The sequence below is a fragment of the Diadema antillarum genome, unplaced genomic scaffold, assembly GCF_040938485.1.
Source record: "Diadema antillarum isolate AM-2024a unplaced genomic scaffold, OU_Dant_1.0 scf00000180, whole genome shotgun sequence".
Taxonomy (NCBI): domain Eukaryota; kingdom Metazoa; phylum Echinodermata; class Echinoidea; order Diadematoida; family Diadematidae; genus Diadema; species Diadema antillarum.
Genome location: NW_027271069.1, coordinates 1,446,140 through 1,463,061, shown reverse-complemented (window position 1 = coordinate 1,463,061; position 16,922 = coordinate 1,446,140). Strand labels below are relative to the sequence as shown.

The following is a 16,922-nucleotide window of genomic DNA, read 5'->3' as shown; positions in this document are numbered from 1 at the left end:
TTGCAGGTATTACTTACCACAGATTCTTCATGAGCATCTTTTCTGCTGTTTCCTTTATTTACTGGGGTGTCCTTGGCCAGAGTGGACTGCAATTCATGGGAAAAGGCATAAAACATTTCATTATTGTCTTGATAGTTTCATAGTTGCACAAATAAGACGGTCATATTCTTAAATATCAACTGGTCAAATTTATTATTTCTCTCCTAAAATACTTGTACGATTGAGGGCATTATATTGCTGAGTTGCTTATTTCTCTTCCTCTCGCTTTTTTAATTCTCACTGTTTTATTTATGCAGAAAATTGTCGCCATTTTGTGTTTTTTTTTTTTTTTTGGGGGGGGGGGACAATTGGGGAGGAAGACTTGAGAATCAAGTTTGGCAAACAATTTTTTTTTCATTAAGCACCCTGGAATTTTTTGAAACAATTGATAAATTACCACTTAACAGAATATTCCTAAAGGACGTTTTCTGAGGGTTTATTCTGAAATGTGGACCTGTCTATCAAAGTGAGATCCTTTTTTTTATAGCTAAGTTTAGTCATTTACACACTGTAAGGACCACCTGTATTACGTAAGTTCAGCAGGGTTTTTTTTCTTTTACAATGGAATTACCTTGAATGTCAAAGGTCTACTAATGTTAGGTTACTTTATAAGCAAGTTTTTCACATTTAAGGTCCACCTTTTAACAAGTGCATACACTAGAATAAGCAACAAAAACATATATATTCACTTACCTGTCGCCACGGTAAATTCTCTACTCCATAGTCGTATGTCAGTTCAACACCTTCTTTAAGGTCCACCAAAGCAAACAGGCACAGATGGGGGAAGCTATCATCAAATGTGACCTTTTTCATGATGCTATTTGGACGGATGTGTTCATCGTTGACCCACCTTGCCAGGCAAGAATTGCTATCTGATGCATCAATCCTGGAGAGAGTGAACATACCCAGAACAGGAACTTTATATACAGTACTGGAAGTTTTCAACTCCCCTATCTGTCCCAAATGGTAAATCACTGCACTAAAATGAAAAATTAACTAGAAAAGCTGTGCTGTGTCCATAGGACACGGATGCCCAAGTTAATGTGATTAGTAAGCATTTCTTAGTTCTTTGGTGTGAAAAAGTTCATCAAAAATGTTGATCAATTTGCATATATAGGACTGTGACCTCTGGCCTCAGACCTCTGACCTGCAAACTCTGAATTTAGAAATTGACCTGTTTTAGTGTGCTCTACCTATACTCCAAATTACTTAAATCTGCCCAATATTTTTCAAGTTATTGCATGGAAACAAATTTGCATATATTATGACCTGTGACCTTTGACCTGCCAACTTTGAATTCGAACTTGACCTGTATTTCAGTGTGATATTTTACAAACCAAAAATTACTTAAATCTGTCCAAGATTTGTCAATTTATTGTGTGGAAACCAATGCGCATAAAGAATGAGTTGCGACCTGCCGACTCCAAATTCAAACGACCTGTATTTTAGTGTGATGTACCTACACAACAAAAATTATTCAAATCTGTCCAATATTTTTCAAGTTATCGGGTGGAAACCAATTTGGGGGATGGACGGACTAACAGGTGCAAAAGTTAATTCACTCTCCAGACTTCGTGGGGGGGGGGGGGGTCATTATAAAACAACAAGTGATATACATGTACCAAAAAATACTAATATCCATCAATCATTTAATCAGTTTTGTGGATGGAAAACCACATTTGACCAATTTGTAAATATAATGAAGTGTGACCTTTGTATGTTAGTTTCGTCTCCCCCAAACCAACAATTATTGAAATCAGACCGATATCCCATGGAAACCCAATTTGGAGACGGAAGGACAGATGGACAGAAGGATAAAAAGGTGCAATGTTTTAATGCTCCCTCAAGACTTCATCTACAGAGGCCTAAAAAACAACAACATTTAAACAAACAGGACATTCGTTAGCTTTGTACCATATGACAGACAATACACATCAAAATAAAGGGAATAAAGAATAATTCTTCATATCCATATTTCGAGTAATCATAGCACTTTAGGAAACACAGTCTGTATGTCTGAATCAGGAACCTTATCAAAAGTCTCGTCTTGCGTCTTTAATCGTCTTCTTCTTTTACTTACATCGGCTTTCCCGATCCCCTATTGTCTGTCCATAGAGCTTTGGGAGCTTGAGCAAGACGCTGTGCAGGAGAGACACTAACAAAACATGTTCCAAATGGGCTCTGACTTTTGATAAGGTGCTTAACATTTATCCATGAACTAGTGAAAATCTGTTTACAGTGCAATTAAATTAGTAAAATAAATTAGTAAACTATTTCATGGCATCAAATCTTCCCTTTCAGATTGGTGATGGGGGGGGGGGGGGATTTTGCTCTTCTTGTTTTGGGTAGGTAGCTAACGGATTGCATTTATTTGCTCTGTTGAGAATTGACCTATCCAAAACACTAAAATAATAAATTTTACAGCATGCAAATATCAACCAGCATACACTGAACATATAAGAGTCAATATACTATTTCAAATTACTGACCGATACTCCGTATTTCTGTGAGAAAAATGGAAAATGTAATCCACATTCTCTTCATCTTCGTCATTAGCAATGGACAGAGCTCCACGATATTCAAGCAGGAAATCTCCCTTAAGAAATGGTCTTGTGGTCACAAGTCCATGTCCTAGAAATGGAGAAGGAAAACTACATTTAAAACACATTTATATTTTTATAAAACTTATGGCAAACAAAGTTTTCAACAATACTGTTTCAAGCAATCATGGCCATACACAGAAATGAGGTGGGGGTGGGTGTTGCCCCCAGAAATTTTGAAAACTGACATTTGTTTCTACTGAAAATTTTCAGACAATCCATCAAAAGTGTGCACCAAATTTCACTGTTAAAAATGCAAAAGCACCCTTGTGACCAGCTCAGTCACTTCGCTCCCTCGTTTTCAGGTTTTCAAAGTTTGTATGTGTTTTGCTCCCCCCCCCCCAAAAAAAAAAAAAAAAAAATTCTGTGTATGGCCTTGCATGTATTAAATCGTTATGTGGTCATTATCATTTGCCTCGCTTGTACAGCCCGCTGCCCTTGGCAAGGAGAAATTTCTGCCTCCCTGGACAGTCCTTAGTGATTCATCCTTTACAAATTTACCATTCCGGTTTCTAACAAGTAGCATATAAAGTGTTTCACATATGGTACTGGTTGCCAGGGAAACAGTAAAATTTGAAACCTCTCTTGAGACCATTCATACTGTGATAACATAAGAACTTTACCATATCTAAAGACTTAGCCAACTCCAGTGGATAATGTTGTCATTGACTCCACTGAGATTTCTAAATAAATACAGGGACTTACATGTATGATGCTTTCTTGCAAGATAAGCCTTTTGATACACGTACATATATACTATCTTATCTGTCAATTTCTAGCTCTTTTTGTAACCTTTTTATTAGGGGAAGACAAGAGGCCTTATACAATACCATCCTAAAGTAAAAGTGCTTTTTTAGTACAGTAATCTTTGTTGTTGTTGTTAATTCATCCCAGAGGAGTTAGGAATGCAAAGTCCCACAAACCCAATGTACATCCCCCCCCCCCCCCGAACAATGTCGGTGAATGAGTGCAATTGCACTTTGTTTAGATAGCAAAAAGTAGGTCACCTGGACAGTCTAATACATGCACCTCAGGCATAAACGTGCAGATTGCTTGACATTCAACATGCCCCCCCCCCCCCCCCCCCCCACAAAGGATGATCCCCTGTGGGTCTACACAGAGAAAGATTACCCTCCTTAAGTAGCCCTTGACACAAGTAGCACATAAAGTGTTTCATATATGGTACAGGTTGGCAGGGAAACAGTAAAATTTGAAACCTCTTCATTGACCAGTTCAATACTACCACTCCTTAAACTACAAAGAGATAATCTACGTGTACCTATGTCGTCGTTGAGAAAAACCTTCCTGAAACCTTCTTGATCTTTTCCCAGCTTACACCAATGCTCCGCCATAAGACTGGGTGAGATGCGGACACGCCGCTTTTTTCGTCCTGGAATACTCTGTCAATAGGGGATTATGAAATGCTGTACATGAACATCCAGCTGCATACTTATATGTAAAGTAATATATCATTTCATTTCTTTTCTTTTCTTTTCTTTTCACTTTTTCTCTAGAATCTAAAACATAAACATATCTTTGATAAATATCTATTCATATCTAATCCAGGGGAAAAAAACCCTCTTTTTTCTGTACGAGGGGCTATTTTTTCCTACCTCTGTTCATTCCAAATTAAATTCTCTATTGAATCTAATAGCAATTTATGGGGGCTCTTTTGCAACTTACAAGGGCTATTTTTCACATTTTGGGGCAAATCGCCTTTACCCTCCTGTATTTTTCCCCTGATCTAGCCTATAGTCTTTATATCATAAGTGTAAAAACAGACTGTACTGTAGGCCTAGTCTAACTCCAGTCTACAGAGCTGTGCCACAAGCACTGTAGCACACTAACACTCATGCCAGGTTATCATCAGATAACCTAGCACTCAGGTCTAGCATAGTGCAAATTGCTCACAATAGAAAAGTAGCGTTCTCTAGATCTAGACGTTCTATCAGAATTCTAATATAGAGGAACAAGAGCAGTGATCAGAAAAATATTGTTAAAAATTCACTTGATCATGGTAATTTAGATCCAATTGAAGGTATGGACTGAAAATAGGATATAGGATATTTCATCATTACAGGTGTACATGCCAAAAAATTATATATAGACCTATGTTCCAAGAATTTGCTGATTATCTTGGTGATTTCTATCTCCAAATATAGAGGGCCGCATGTCACTTAAATTTGCACAGCTCAGCATACCAATGCCAATGACTCCCTGAGTTACCCGTAAATTACGTGATTATCATCACCCCTTTTCCATTGACTAATACCCACAATTTTAAATTAATTATTTTCGAAGCAGTGGATCGAGTCTCCTTTGTGAACTGCTGGTAACGTCGTTCGTCGTCCATTACATTTTAGACTAGCAGCAGGCGTTCACAGCTTCAGCCTCAGCCTCAGGCTTCATTCATGTTGTACACAGGTGCGTGAGTGCAAAGGAACAAGTGGACACCAACATTATCGTGGTTTCTGTCACCATGACTATGATCTTAAACTTGACATTAAAACATAAAAGAATGAATAGATCTGCGGACGGTACCGCTAGTTTTCTTACCATTGACATCGTTGACATTTGATAAGCGGTCCTCGAAGGCGAGCTCAAACCTCTTTTCACACATTACGATCCGGATCCATACGGTGCATGCTGCTCATACTTCACCTACAGTATACCGTACTACCGCGCGCTACACGCTAGCGCTATCGCTGATCGCTAGCGAAGCGCGCGCTAGCGCCCTAGCGCTAGCTAGCTGCAGCACTGCTTAATCGCGTGCGCGATCGCCAGGATCTGTGTGTTCACAGGGGGCGCTCTTAACTTTTTCTTTAACACACGTTGCTGCATCGACGGGAGTGTTATGTGTGTCAACTTCATACTTTTCGAACGTCCGAGGACAAGCCGAATATCGGGTCAGATGCGTCCTCGGACGTAGAATATCATTTTGCACGTCTATTCCTTCCGAGGACAGCATGTTACGTCCTCGGACGTAGATTTTGTCCTCGGACAAAAGGTGTGTTTTCATACCATTGGTCTCGGACGATCAGTGATGTATACGCACACACACACACACACACACACACACAAACACACAAACACACACTCACACACGTAGGCCTATACGAATTAGTTTCCCAGTATTTTTTTCTTTTCAAGTCGTGATTATTCAATTGATACATTAAACAGTAACATAGAACACTATTATTATACACAAGAACAAACATACAGAATTTGATAATTAAAAAAATTACGTACCAAACAAAATTGGGAAAAAAAAACATCCTTTGTTTCTTCGTACTCTTGTAACAAAAAGTACACCAAAGTTATACAAAGAGAAGATAAAAACCATGGGACCCTACGTTCACTGAAAGAAAATCTAACAAACCTATTATACCCACCCCCTCCCTCTCGATCCACACCAACACGTGCCAACACACACATACACACATACGCACTAAAACACGCACGCACACGCACGCTCACACAAAACACAAACACACATAACCATTATACACGTAGTGAAATACGCCACGGCGCCATGCTAAAGATGCGAGGAAATGGCGCACGTGATCCTGTGCGCCAAGGACGCCACGAGAGTCGCTCAAGGCTAATACATGAAATCGCTGATGAGGAACGAGATATCCCTGGTTGTACACATCCATAACAACTAGTCCACCATTGCAACCAAAAAAAAAAATAACAAGAATAAGAAGTGCAAGAAGAGGAAGAGGAAGAAGAAGGAGGAGAAAAACATCAAGAAGTAGAAGTAGAAAAAGAAGAAGTAGAAGAAGAATGAGGAATAGGAGGAGGAGAAGAAGGAGGAGAAAGAGGAGAATAAGTATGAAGAAAAAGAAGAAGAAACAGAGGAAGCAGGAGGTGGAGAAGACGATAGAATAGGAAAGGAGAAGAAGTAGAGGAAGAAGAAGGAGGAAGAGGAAGAGGAATAGGAGGTGAGAGGGAGAAGATGTAGAAGAGGGATAGAAGGAGGAGAAGACAAAGAAGATGTACAGGAAGAAGAAGAAGAAGAAGAAGAAAAGACAGGGGGAAGGAAGGAAAAAAGGAGAAAGTGTGGCGGAAAACGAGCCATGATCAAAGCCTATTCTTAATTTTCTCCACATAATCAACAATTACAGCTGTAACTTAACTTTAAATGTTCCGCTACAAAGAAAATATAAACAAAATGGAAAAAAAAAGCAATCAAGGAAAAATGCGCGTGACCCAAGTTTATATCTTTCTCGTATTCTGTATACCATGGTTAGGTCATTTAGCATGGTAGATCATAAACAATATTATAGTGTACTCGGATTTCATGCTCGTAAATTGTTCACTCAATCATTCCCTCAAGAAAAATGTATATTGATAAGGACAAAGAAATGCCGTTATGATTTATGATATGACCTACACGTTAAACGTTTATAATTATTGCTTATACTTGACATAAACTTGGCGTCGTAGCGTATAAGGGAGCGTTTCCTTATCTGTTGTATTTTTTTGCTGTTTGTTTGTTGTTGTTTATTCTGATCACGAGTTATGGATATAAAAGGAAGAAACAGGCCGGATACACGTACGTCAAATAATAACATGCAACAAGCTGCAGCATCTGGATAACACTAGATTCATTATGTTCCCCAACTAGCGTGCAGAAGTTCCAGGAATCGATCTTGAAGCTTACGGAAGTTATTAACTAATAAAGGAGATGAATATATTATGTCGTGTATATGGATATAAGAAGTGTCTTATCATACACGATGGTAATAGTCGTTTAACCATCATTAGGTCCTCATGAGAATGCATTGCCACTGACGCTAGTCAAACACCATCCCGAAACTCTCCTCCCATAATTCCTTTAATGTTACCTCCTCGTAGCTGAAGTGGGAATATTCATTCAAGCTGTTCATGCGCCTGAACAGCGAGGACTAAAAATGATTAAGTATCCCAAATTTCACAGAAAAATGATGATAACATACGGGCATTAAAGAATAGATAATTACAAAATAAATGAAGGTTCAGGCAGGGCAAGAGATAAATTGAAATTCTTTCAGCGGATGAATCAAAATTGCATGTCTGCATGTATGTCTTGGAGGTAAGACGCACATGCACAGACAATCTTCATACACACAAATTGGCAAATATGCACATTATACACGTACAATGCATGCATGTGTGTGTCTATTGTGAAAACTGACATTCCATGTTTGACATTTACCGCACGTCTGCAACGAGACTCAATCGTATTTATACTAATGGTTTATCGCCACTGCATTTCGCTCAGACCTATACAACGCGCGGGATCGACTAACATATTTGATAAAAGATACATGACATTTAACCAGCGTTAACGTCATCTCATAAACAATCGTATGTCTAGTCCTTTTAGGATGAGCGCCATTGTCTATTGCGATTGTGCTTTTACATAAATTGTTTCTCTAGTAGTTTGCAAGTCACCTTGAGTCGGGAAAGAAGGAACGGCAGCAGGAGCTGTAGTAACATTAACTCTTTGCTTGCTTCGAGTGCCGATTACCATAGAAACCCCTAGTGATGTACACACTGTCGAAAGTCCTCCATGGCACTGAAGGGGTTAACCACAGTATACTTTCGATATAATGAGGGTAATTTTTCTCTGTTCCTGCCCTTGATACCTCACTCACTAGGTGTCACTCCCACAACAACTCCCGGTTGTATAATCTCAAGAACCTTCCATATTCACACTCGAGATAAGCTAAAGCAACCACGGTATAGGGATCCAACTATCTGACTTAACATCAAAATTCTAAAGTAACATCCGCCAAACGCATGTGCTCGTGTGAGGTTGTTGGGACGTTTGTTTCGTTGCCTATCTCACCCTAGCTGTACATTCAGCACAAGTTGTATTTTGCTGAGTCCTTGGCGTTAAAAAAAAAAAAATTAATGAAAATGAATTATGCTTTAAGCAAATACAATAATCAAAAGAAGAATAGATCATGTTAGAGCAATAAACATTTTTGTCTCTTAAAAACTGACGCATAATAAAATTGACCTTGTTAGCATTTTCAAACACAGATCACGTACGCAAATAACTCAAAGACTTGTAAGCTCCTGATCTGCTGAACGCAATCATAGCTAATCCGTGAGATATGATTTGCCCTTGTTGATATGCTCCCCACATAATCTGGCTTTAATATTCTGAATAACAGACATGAACAATGGCGTACAGGATTTACGATGTTATTGTATCCGAAAGAAGATATTATGCTGGTATGAAATGCAAGTGCGTGTATATAATATGACTATTGTTTATTCCGCTGGTTGAATAGACACATGGGAACATTCGATCTGCATAAAACATTCATTTTCTCCCCCCCCCCCCCCCCCCATCGCTCGCTGTCTGGGTGGTTTGGTATGATTTGTGGAAAAGCTTTGGACCGATTTACTAACATATTGAAATTTACCGATGTTTATTCAGTCCTGACGTAAAAGGAGTGACGAGCTGTTTTTCTAACCTGTTCCTCAAAAACACTTTTTGGTACATGTTCTTGGAATCCAGTTTCGGACAAGTCGGACAGACCTCGGACCGGCAAGCTTTCATAGGTTGTAAAGAAGAGTCATTGTCAAAAAAAAAAAAAAACTATGCTTAAAATTTTAATATGTTAAACCATGCAGTCTGTTCACAGTTGGCAGTGGACAGCAAAGACCTCTGACCCAGATAGACTTTACGGTTCCATGAATTGCTCCTGCTACAATTGTTCCCACGAAATATCTGCACGTTATAAGCCAAACATAGATTCTACCCTCAAACATAACCCTCACCCTTTAATCCTCACATCAAACTAAACCTAAAACAATAATTATCACAACACGGAGCATTAAACCGTTTCAGTAATCAATTTCATATGTTTCTTTTCCTGCAACCTATACAGTAACGAAGCACTTTATTTACCTGTTCCCTTCCATTAAGTGCCATAGGCAGGAATCTGCTTAGTTGCTGCTAGGTAGGGCAAGCCTTCGGCAAGCTTTGTAGCTGTTGAGGGCAACTTTTGTGAACAAAGCATGCATAAAATCTTAATACATTACAGAACCGGTCTATTGTCGCAGGAGCAAATGTCGTGCCACCGTTGAAAACAGCCAAGCAGGAATCGAAGTGCTACTGACTAAGAATCAACACGTAAGTGGTGCAAAAAAAAAAGATTTTTGCTGATATGGTTAAAAAGAAATGGTACACATCTACCCGTAGGGCACACTCCAATGTGCACGTATTTCATACATGAATATGTATTTCATACATAAAGTAGTTTTCATGAATACATATCCCGTTCTTCAAATACCTCACGTTAGAAAGGGAGGTCAAGAGAAGGTCTGCAATGGCCTTTATCTGTTTATGCTCAGACTGAAACCATGGTGCAACTGTGAACTGGCTTATATGGCGTTGAACTGTGGTTTTAATTCATCGGCTGCTTGTTCGACTTCCGATTAAAACAGTCAGTTACGCGCTTATCTGCATCGATCGGCCGCGTGGCCTAATGGATAAGGCGTCCGACTTCGAATCGGAAGATTGAGGGTTCGAGTCCCTTCGTGGTCGCAACACTTTGCACTTTTGCTGAAGAATACCTACAGATTGCCGGAAATAAAAATACATTTTTTACACCAATTCATGATACACTGACAGAAGTAAGAGGGAAAGGGTACGTGTGCTGCTTGGCATATCAATACTTGAAAAAAAAAAGTTTAGGCTTCTCAATATAGGGTAAAGTTCCCTTTTTGGTTTACACATCCTCATATTTTGGAGGGGGGAGTTATCTCTCATGCTTTTATTGCGTGCCATTAAAAAAAAAAGAAGTCACACTAATCAAAGATACACACAATCGATTAGGTTTGCATTCCATCCATTCATCGTAAGCGAGAGTAGACGATACTTTACTACGAAATATTTGGACATGATTATTTCAGATAGAGTATTTGAAAGCAACATTCACAATTTCATACAAATGTACCTCTCTTTTGACTGTGTGATCTAGACAAAACCTACTATACTACTATTCTGAGTGTTTTATTTCACTTTCTTTGATGTTTTGCTTAAGCCAGCTTCGACGTCAATATTCTTCTGTCCTATCTCCACATCATGTGGGAAAAAAAAATATGGCTTAACACCTGACCCGGGCGTATACAGGGATGCCGAATTTAACTTGGTCAGTCTTTTGGTAATATGACCGAACCACTTTACCCTCTCCCCGCTCCGCCCTTTTTCCTGTCCCTTTATTCCGCCTTCTGGGTATCTATTTCACAGAAAATGATACGAAGATGCGTTTTTCTGACGGGAGGCATTTTCTTCCTCTTCTTCTCCCTTTCCCCTCCTCCACTCTCCCCGAGTCAAAAGCCTCTCATCATACCTCTCAGCGATTTTTTTTTTTTCCCTGGAGTAGCGGCGGGAGTACTTCGTGCCATAGCAACCCCTCCGGGATGCACCACGGGGATCTGGATGCGTTGCCGTTGCTAGGGACGGAGGCAGGTCATTCTTTATACATGTAGACGCTCCTCTATGCTCTCTCCGATGTTGTTTGACAATCCATCCGCTCAAGGGATTTCAGTTTTGTTTCCTTTGCAGATTGATGAGCGGAAGAATCAACCTACTTTTGGTTGTCTTGATAGAAAACGATATTCCAAAATACAGTAAATGTCCACATGTGCTTGTTGTTGCAGGACGAAGTGTTTCATGAAAGGAAGGTCTAATGTGCAGCAACGCGAATACGATATTGTAACCTAAAAAGCGTAATGATGGTATGCCTCATTCACCATTCACTCACATGCTTGTTAGACAGGTTCTCCTTGTAGTAGTAGTAGTAGTAGTAGTAGTAGTAGTAGTAGTAGTAGTAGTAGTAGTAGTAGTAGTAACAGTAGTAGTAGTAGTAGTAGTAGTAGTAGTAGTACCCTAGTAGTAGTAATAGTAGTAGTACTAGTAATAATAGTAGTTATAGTAGTAATAGTAGTAGTAGTAGTAGTAGTAGTAGTAGTAGTAGTAGAAGTAGTAGTAGTAGCAGTAGTATAGTAGTAGTAGTAGTAGTAGTAGTAGTAGTAGTAGTAGTAGTAGTAGTAGTGGTAGTAGTAGTAGCACCAGTATAGTAGCAGAGCACAGTGTGCCGTGTTAATACAGTTTCATGAATATTGCTAGTCACCTGAAGTGTGATCTTTTATGTGCGTGAGATGTGACTCTCTCACACAAGGGACATTCAGTTTATTAAAGTCCTATTCGAGGGACATACGTTTTTCTTCTCTAGAGGCGAAGGTATTATTAGACGTAAGATTGTTCGGTTGGATAACAAGTAAATGCCATTGTCATAATCGTGCAAAAAACAGCCCATGCACAAACTGAAGTAGGGGATGGGGTGCAACTGGTCTTCACGTACAACTCAAGAAACGCACCTCTGTTGTTTTTTACCCTCCTAGCAACGGAATCAAAGTACAGCGTGAAGGGGTCAACATGGTGTCCTTCAGCGGCCTCAAGTATCAACTGATCAGATCAGTCGAAATCTCCTTCGTCGTTCACTTCCCATATAGTCATTGTCATTTGATACTCGGCTCGATCTCCACATCAAATAGAACAGTTGTCGAAAGGACCTAACTTACACCCTTTCGCGGCAGCTTTTTTACGCATCTCGTCGCCGTGCGCAAGGTGTTTGACATCTTCTGCACTTTGCGAGAGAGAGGTGCTGATGGGCGAATGCATCGCGAGAGGGGGAGAAGCTACGAAGCAGCTGTGTTGCGGCGGGTTTAATGGGCATAGAAATCATCTTTAAGATGGCCTTAATCGATAGTGTGAAATGAAGTGAATCGAATGGTTGAGGTTTCACGAAAAAGAATCAGACCTGAAGTAAGAGACTTATGGAAAGTTCGCATGTTTTCATATAACAGTGTAGCAGCCCAATTACATGAGGTGACAATGTCTCAATACATGTATTTTATCTTTGATTCTGAATAAGCTTCGACCGTTGATTTCGTCTGATTCTATTTTTTTTTAAATTAAAATAACAAAGACAGACAATTTTATAGTGAAAAATCGCACTTCAAAAAATACAAAGAGCGATTAAGAAGACTAGTTTTTCTGTGTGGCCATTCAAGACAGCACAGCACAGAAAAATAGCTAGGTAGATAATGTAGATAGATAGATAGATAGGATAGACAGACAGCTAGAGATAGAATGATAGATAGATAGGCTGATACGTAGATGGGATAGACAGATGGATAGATGGATAGATAGAGATACACGTATGACTATATTCGACAGTGGGGGGGGGGGGTGAAAAAGAGTGAAAGAATAAGGAGAGTTAATGATGACAATACATACATTTTTTTACTTACACTTGCGTCATAATCATGTACCATAATACCCATTATATTGTAACGTAACATCAAGACCGGCCGCGTGGCCTAATGGATAAGGCGTCCGACTTCGAATCGGAAGATTGAGGGTTCGAGTCCCTTCGTGGTCGTTAGGATTTTTTGTGTTCTGTACATGTATATATTATTTCAACTCAGCTGACTTCATTTACGTAATAAACTCGATTTTTGTGTTTTTGTTCAAGCTGTCCGTTTGTTGTAGGTCCATGGTATGAGCTATGTATATAGGCCTAAGTGAGAACAAAATATGGAAAACTTCTTTCGAACAGCAGGTGGTAGAACCTTTACACAGGGAGGCAAACTGCATATGACAGTCTGGTGTGCTGTATCAGGTATCAGGTGCCTGATATACGCACACTCTTATATCGATGACACTCTCATGTATCACATAGTACAAACCACGCCTAATCAGGGAGGTGACCTCCCTGGCCTAATGTAATATCGGCCTACGCTACATAAAGTATGTCGCAATGTTTTATTTCTTTCGATCTCCATGGCAACAACAACAAAGTACCATTATGAACACATTTTGGTGTTCGTGATGGATTTTCTTTTCCTTCTCTCAGTGTAGTGTGTATTGGCGGGGACTCAAATGCGTCAGTGGAGATAATGTTACACCTTTGACATTTCCGTGTGCGTTGTATGTTATCCTCCTCAGGAAAGATGTTTTTGAACGTCATTGACAGGGTTTCCGTATCAGTTGCAAATTCAGTAATGACACATAGAATAATAAAGTGAACTCTTTGTAGACTATAGACAATGGCAAAATCTAGTTGCTGACTTTCATCTCTGTAGGGAAATAAACTAAATTTCAGTATGCTTACAATTTACGTCGCGAAACAATATGATATCACCGCCGTTTCCTGAGGTCAGTTGACATGAGCTACACATCTGGCATGGTTTTTGCGGGTACTATTGTTGTTTTCGCCCGACTCCATGTTTCTTGGCCGAATTTCAACATGTCGTCTGATTCTGTCATCAATCTCAATTGTCCAATTTTTCTCTCATTTTCGCTGCCTTCATGGGTAGCTGTCATCAAATAATGAAATATGTATCATTGCAAGCCCGACGTTCAGTATTCCTCCATTGTTTAATCCCCGTTACACAAGGAATATCTAATCCAGCATGTAATCCAAGAAAGCAACGTAGATTAGAACAGCCGATGAATTAATCAAATTACTTGTGCTTTTATCATATAATGCACACGACGCATGTTTATCCCAGTACCGTTCATCCACGCATGGAGTTCAGGTCAGCGACAGTCACGTGTGATTATTTTGTTATGTCAAGGCGAAACGAGAATCCAATAAGCTTCCCGGATCTTTGTTTTGCCTTCAGATCTTACCTCATCCTCTCATCCTTCCGTCTACACTTCATCATCTTCTTCTTCACCTCCTCCTCCCCTCCCCTCCTTCTCCTCCCCTATTCCTCCTTCCCCCTCCTACTCCTCCTCCCCTATTCCTCCTCCTCCTCCTCTTCCCTCCTCCTCTTCCCTCCCCCTCTTCCCTCCTCCTCTTCCCTCCTCCTCTTCCCTCCTCCTCCTCCTCCTCCCCTCCCCTCCTACTCCTCCTCCCCTATTCCCCCTCCGCCTCCTCTCCTCCTCCCCTCCTCCTCTTCCTCCTCCTCCTCCCCTCCCTTCCTCCTCCTCCTCCCCTCCCCTTCCTCCTCCCCTCCCCTCCCCTCCTCCTCCTCCCCCTCCCCCTCCTCCTCCTCCTCCTCCCCTCCCCTTCCTCCTCCTCCTCACCTCCTCCTCCTCCTCCTCCTCCTCCCCCTCCCCTTCCTCCCCTCCCCTTCCTCCTCCCCTTCCTCCTCCCCTCCTCCTCCCTTCGTCGTCCTCCTCCCCTATACCCTCTCCCCTTATTATACCCCCGTACATAATATAGCTCCACGATCCGAGTATTCAGTGCAATAACATCGTTAAGTCTCACTGAAGATTTTACTATCATAACACCATAATCCTGAAGATGGCACACAAGACAAGATATAGCAAGAGATTGGAAAGTTTCCGGGTGGTATAGCATACAGTATAAATGGTAGGATAAAATATTCAGATGAACTGAGGAGAAGACTTTTGGAAGAATGCGCAGCGCAATCCAAGGGGGCCTGCTCTTCGGTGTATGCAGGGAACACTCTCACCTCCCTGGTGTATGTATCAGTTATTTTTACAATTCCCTTTCTGAATTCGCCCACTTCAAGCCTCAAGCTATACCAGCTGTAAATGAACATTCACTTACAGAAGAGTAGCCAATAACTAATCATAATTCCAATGCGTTCCAAGGGTAACACCCTCTTCGTTTTGGCTTTTAAGACATTGCAGAAGTATAGGCCTAGATGATTATGTCATGCTGATATCCTGAGCAGGTTAATGGAAGGAATTTTCCTCCTCCTCCTTGTTTTTTTTGTGGGTGTGGTTTCATTCATTGATACGCTCCCCTCAATACAAATCTTTACGTGCTGATCAATTCACCGGTAGGCCTATATTTTATTTATTGACAAGGAGAATAGAAGGCTAGAACCAGGGCACTGCAGGTGCCACATTTCTTCGTTTTTCTTTTTGTTTTTTGTCTTTTTGTTCTTGGAGCCACAGGGTTGGGCCTATGATGATAACGCACGATCCATCAGGCTGTTAACACTGATCCACTTTTTCATCTCTTGAGAAAAAAAAAAAACAATGTCGAGGAAAAATTCTAAAATATGAATTCGTTTTGATCATAATTGAACCTATAGGCCTTAGTAATAGAAGTAGTTAATTAACATTATCAGGATTTTAAATGCATACGAGGTGATTATCATGATGATGCTATATACAATGTAGGACACTCATAATGCATTTAGATGGGTAATCTTTACCCATCAAATATTATGACAAATATGTTTACAAGTTTACAAGTTTATTTTATTGACGATCCTTCAAGAACGCCCAGAGGGGTGTACAAGGATACAGCAAACAAGACAGTGTAATCATCGCAAGCACATATCGGCTTGTCCCAAGACTAGCCAATGTTATCGGAAGTACGCAATCTGCGCGATTTAACTGGATTACGCTGATTGATGGTCGGACCAATTAGGCAGAAAGAACGGGTCACATGGGGCGGGTTAAACGCACCGATTACGGACTGACGAAAGACGGGACACCGCTGAAGTAGTCCTTGAGAATGATGTTTGGATATGACATGAATGAAGGGGATTTTCCGTTTTCATTTCTGTCGTTATGGGTGGTCAGGATACGTTTTTTTTTTTTTTTTTTTTTTTTTTTTTTTTTTTACGATACCGGAAAAGGAGGGCAGCCACACCCCCTCTTCCCTCCCTCCTTTTTGTCCCCGCGAGGGATGATGGGTTAGAAAGGTGAAGAGGAAGCGGAAGAGGGGGGGGGGGTTAAACTGGAAATATGTCTCTACTGTAATGATGGTTGGTTGTTCTAGGGCAAATCTACCATGCATCTTTCTTTCTTTTTTCTTTTTGCTTGACACCATACTGAAATGGTTAAACAACAACGACAACGTCAGTAACAATAGTAGTATTACTGATGATAACAACAACAATCTTATTGTTATTGTTACGATTATCATTCTTATCATGACGATCATCATTATCATTATCAATATCAATATCATTATAGATACAGCACCTATCACGCGATGTAAACGTGTCTGTATGAAAACTCGTCTTTGTAAATGCATTCGAGCGAGCGAAACAGCAATATACGGTCATTCATACTGCTGCCCGATTTTGTGGATTCATTCCATTTTCCATTCTTAATCCTCTCCACTCCGCACCAGCCGATCGTGTTTGTAAAGAATAGGGCCTACCTCCCAAGAACGGGAAAAACAGCTCAAAGTTCATAGGATGACAAAAAGCTATGACTTATCATAATGCATTTTTTTAAAAGTATTTCGCGAGTTCGTGCATGGTATAACGGCT

At 40.3% G+C, this 16,922-nt stretch overlaps 2 non-coding genes across 2 annotated transcripts; both read left to right on the top strand.

Annotated features, from left to right (window-relative positions):
* Positions 1–10,115: 10,115 nt before the first annotated feature.
* On the top strand, positions 10,116–10,188 carry Trnar-ucg (transfer RNA arginine (anticodon UCG)). Its single transcript has one exon. It is a non-coding gene; the product is annotated as a tRNA-Arg (tRNA).
* Positions 10,189–13,020: 2,832 nt separating this feature from the next.
* Positions 13,021–13,093, top strand: Trnar-ucg (transfer RNA arginine (anticodon UCG)). The gene has a single exon. It is a non-coding gene; the product is annotated as a tRNA-Arg (tRNA).
* Positions 13,094–16,922: the final 3,829 nt, after the last annotated feature.